Here is a 5,327-nt window from a genome sequence, read left to right on the forward strand (position 1 = left end):
AGTGACAGCTTGCAGTAAAGAAAATGGGACTATTAAGGTTTCTGGCTCATCCACCATCAGGAGACCAGCTGTCACTTAGACTCTGCTTTTTGGGTGAAAAGATGAGCTAAAACCTCTTTTCATGATTCATACTAACCCTAAAAGTTTTGAAGTGTAACTAATGGAAACATTTTAAATTGCATACAGCATATGATGCAGTCTTTTAATAGTTATATCCAAATTATTACAGTGCTACCCCTTTATTTCAATATGTTAACCTAAAATGATATCTCTCATTAATTATTAAATCCAAAAAAAAAGAAACATTTTATGAAACCCCCACTAGTAGCTTATGTGTATATAAAAAAAAAATCATCTGAAGATTTGCTGCTTTTACTAAGACATGAACCTCAAACGACTAAAAACACTACTCACAGCACTACCCCTTTAAATTATTTTGTCTAGCTTATATCAAACCATGTGTTATCACAATATTACTTTAAATGCTGCATGCAACGCTATTTCTCCTTCAAACATGCATATATCATATAGATGCAATGGAATTTGGGGGGGGGGGGGTCCCCACACATTTTTTTTTTTTGGTTGGGGGGTTCGGTGTTCCCAAATTTGTCTGCCTTAGGGATAAAAAATATAACAAACATCCAACATTTAAAAGTTTAAAGTCGACATGTTGGACTAACAATAAATGAACAGGCAAACTTTTCTTTCAATATTTCAGAAGCATAGACACTTATCAAAGTACTCCATATCTGGTTATGGGTAGCAGAGTCTTAAACATCCAGTAATCAGATGGCATTACAACACTTGCAATGATGTAGAACTCAAATAAAGTCCATATTATCCTCAGGATTTTGCAGTTCACAAGTCATAGATGTGTAGGTACTTGACCATCATAGCAAATGTAACTTTGGCTTATATGCACAAATAGTTCAGCTGCTGCTAAATGGCAAACTCTATAGAAGATTGTTGCTATCAAGAGCATTTGTCTACTCCAACATGTTTATGATTGACATCAAGGCAGGTGTCACTCAGAATGTCGGTCCAACATTTCATAATTAACAACATTGCCCATATAGCTTCATTGTAAATTTATGCTGTGGCAAATCTATGATCATTGGCGGCATGGCCTAACAGTAAATAAACTCAGATTTCTTTGGTAATAAATTAGGCATTGTTACAATTACATTGCCCATCTACCACCTAAGCTATATACTATTCTGCATCTATGCTAAACTGTCTCAAACTATAGGCCCAGTTTAGTAATATAACAAATACCAAACATTGCTACATTATTCATTCAGTACAGGATCATAAATATACGAAAAACTACTAAAAACGCTCTCCCTGTGCTAGCGCATGTTTTTTCTGGGTAGTCTGGTTTCCTCCCACATTCTAAAGACATTCTGGTAGGCCAGGTGTCTCCTTCATACATTGCCCCAGCATGTGCATGAAAATTGGCCATGCATTGGTGCCATCACACTCTACATACCAGTCCAAAACCCAAGCAACCTGGGAAACTATCTCATTACAATTTACCAAGAATATTTTATGGAAAAGTATATCAAGTGTATCGAATATGGTGCCCAAAGGGCTGGCCAATGGGTGACCAGAGCAGATATAACTTAACATATAAATATACACATTTCAGCACTTCATCTTGCAGGTCTAACTTTAAAAATTGCAACCATTGCAATAACAGGGAAACCAAAATAAACTATTATGAGCAATGATAAAATTAATTATTTCCTTAAAACCCAAGTTAAAGGGGTTGTAAAGGTAAAAATGTTTTTCACCTAATAGCTTCTTTTACCTTAGTGCAGTCCTTTCTTCTGAGAAACCCTCACTTCCTGTTCTTCTGTCTGTAACTACACACAGTAATGCAAGGCTTTCTCCCTGGTGTGGAAAAAGCCTCTTGAGGGGGAGGGGCGAGCTCCTTTCTCTATCTGAAAAGTAGAAAGTGTCCTGACTTGCCTGCTTGCCCCCTCAAGAGGCTTTCTCCACACCAGGGAGAAAGCCTTGCATTACTGTGTGTAGTTACAGACAGAAGAACAGGAAGTGAGGATTTCTCAGAAGAAATAAGGACATTTAAAAGCAAAATGGAAGGATGAGGTAAGTGAAGGGGGACTGCACTAAGGTAAAGGAAGCTATTTAGGGGGAAAAAAATTACCTTTACAACCCCTTTAAGTTCAATCCTTTAAACTTATAAAATATTTTTCCATTGACATTTTCTCTCCCTGTACTGTACACATCCTGAGGATTTTGTTTTTAAAACTACCTATGAATGTATTTGTGTTCCACCATTGGTTGTGCATTGCAGTTTTAGTATAATGTTACACATTGGCACAGTAGAGGATAGTGGTGCAACGGATCGTGACCGATCTGTGATCCGAACGGGTCGACCTGTTCTGATCGGCACACAACGCGATCCGCGGAGCGCTGCCTCGGCCTAGGCCTTAGGAAAGGCCGCGGCTTCGGCCTAGCTCCGGAGCGGTCGGCCATCTTGGTACACCCGGCGGCGGCTGCTTAGGTGCGCGCCAACGTCATCACCCCTCCCTCCCTGCTAGTGGTTCTGAGAACATACACAGACGCCTGCGCTCAGTGCCGCCGCCAACGCCAATACAGGTAGCACATATGTTTTTGTAGCCTGTACCAGAATAAATCCAGACACCTGCACTGTTTCGGCTATATTTAAGGTACAACATAACATCCATATGCGGAGATAAAAATGTCAGACTATTCAACGGCTACTTCAGTAAGGACACAAAGGTACTCATGGCTGCAGGCCTTACTTGGGAGACTAGAAGTTTCATAGAAAAGCTTGGGTAATTCCATATGTGCTGCTGCTTTCTGGCTGCTGGGACTTGTAACTATATGTAACTTGTAGTTCTGCATAGTTTGTGCTGATTTCCAACCACCAAGATTTAAAGCACACTACCAATCAAAATGATACACAGGGAGACTACAGAGGGATATTAATTATGTCAAAATACCGAAAAATGAAGCAAGATTACTACATGGATATTACAGCAGTGGGGGAGATGGGGGAATCTGATGTATGGGGGCTCTGATGGGGGAATCTGATGTGTACATTTAATAATTTTTTTTTTTTTTTGCTGATCCGAAAAATGATCCGATCCGTGACTCCTGATCTGAGGATCGATCCGTGAGTTTTTTGATCCGTTGAAGCCCTAGTAGAGGGACATATACATGTTTAGTTTAAATGCTTGTGTACATAAAATCCACTAAGGTATTCAAAATAAGAATACTATTCCAAATGTGGACACAATATTACAGTTAATAATCAAACACTATTTTTATCTACTGCTTTAGATTTATCTTAATCAGAGAAAAACTCTTAAATAACTATAAAGTAGCATCAAGATTATAAGCTGCTCTCTTTTACAATCAGTCTTAAAGGGCAACATTTCTTGCATTCCTTGCCCTAAGCAAAATTCTGCTAAGGGGCCCTCTAAGGTGGCGAAAAATGGGTGAGGTTTACTGTAAATAGTGGGAGTGGTCTATATGGGCGCAGCCCTAAGGGGTGTGGTTAGAGTCTGAGATGAATGAGGGATGGAGGGAGAAAGAAAGAAAGAAAGAAAGAAAGAAAGAAAGAAAGAAAGAAAGAAAGAAAGAAAGAAAGAAAGAAAGAAAGGAAGGAAGGAAGGAAGGAAGGAAGGAAGGAAGGAAGGAAGGAAGGAAGGAGAGAAAGAGGCACAGAAAGAGGGAGAGAAAGAAAGAGGGAGAGAAAGAGGGGGAGAGAAAGGGAGAGAAAAAAAGAGGGATGGAGGGACAGCAGGCCCAGGTCCTACACCACAATAGAAATGTGTATTCCAGAAAGTTTAACAAAATCAGCAGATAAAGATACTCCAAACACCTGGTGTTGGCGCTTCAATCATCCCGACACCATGGTTGTTATGGTGTCAGGATGATTGAAGCACATTATTTCTATTTATTACATTGTAATATAGAATTAAATTATTCAACTCACCATAATGCATAATCAGTGGAAGCACGGAGCCCCCCCCCTGCATCAGGCATTCCCAGCTGAGCCTCCCCTTACATCAGGCATTCCCAGCGGAGTCCCCCATTACACCAGGCATTCCCAGCGGAGTCCCCCATTACACCAGGCATTCCCAGCGGAGTCCCCCATTACACCAGGCATTCCCAGCGGAGTCCCTCCTTACACCAGGCATTCCCAGCGGAATCTCTCTCCGCTGCCATTACAGTACAGAGTGGACAGGACAGTGGAGGAGCCGGGTTTCTGCCAATAGGAACTGTGCATGTATTACACAGAAATATGAAAACATTAAAAGAATAATGTAAATTGTCTATGGAGGATGTGGTGCTCTTCTTTAGTTCTGTTACATCAAACCATATCAGACAAGATGATTAATGCCATTTAGTACCATCTAGGAACTAAACACAAATAAAAAGGCCTTAGAGCCGGTTCACACTGGGGCGATCTGCTATCCGACTTCAGGTCACCTCAAGTCTCCCCAAGTCGCGCTGTCAAGAAAAGCAATGGAAGTGAATGGGAGCCGTCTTAATACACACTACTGAAGTCGCTCTGACTTCAGAAAAGGTTCCTGTACTACTTCAATCAGACTTATAGGCGACTTGTACCCATTGATTTCAATGCAAGTCGTCTCCAAGTCTGATCCCTGTACATTATGAGGCAACTTAGAGGCAACTTTGCAGGAAGTAGAGAGGAATTTACCCAGAAGCACCCAGGTACTCCCCTGTCCCCAGGCAGCCCCCACCTTCCTAGACACAGATTACTTTCAGTTTAGACACCTCTATACACCATGTCTACCAGAGCCAGGGAAGGGAATAGAAGAGAGGCTGTGGATAATGAGTCTCTTATAGGGTTCATCAAGGAGAGACCATGTCTGTATGACAAGACAGACAGACATTACAAGGACCAACTGAAGAGGGACAATGCCTGGCTGGATATCTGTCACCTGTCCTTTGAGGATTTTGATGTATTGTCCCAGGCCGACCACACTACAAAATGTAAGTTTAACCTTTAATATATGTCTGTTTTCCTTGACTAGGCATGATGGTTGTAGTTCCATACAGGCCACTTGTTTTCACAGAGAATGGGAGCATGAACCCCCCCTTGTCTACATCCCTACCCAGCTCTGAGCACCATGCCTTGTTTCCAACCCCTACTCACCTCCAAAGACTACCCCTTCTGGCAATTTGTGGCAGTTTTGTATAGAACTTTTTACCAAGACAAGCAGTATAATAGATACCTTGCAGACAGCAACAATAGAACACACCAGCAACAATAGATCCCATGTCAGCAACAGTAGATCCCCTGCCAG

This window comes from Rana temporaria, chromosome 2 (genome assembly GCF_905171775.1).
Source record: "Rana temporaria chromosome 2, aRanTem1.1, whole genome shotgun sequence".
Classification (NCBI taxonomy): domain Eukaryota; kingdom Metazoa; phylum Chordata; class Amphibia; order Anura; family Ranidae; genus Rana; species Rana temporaria.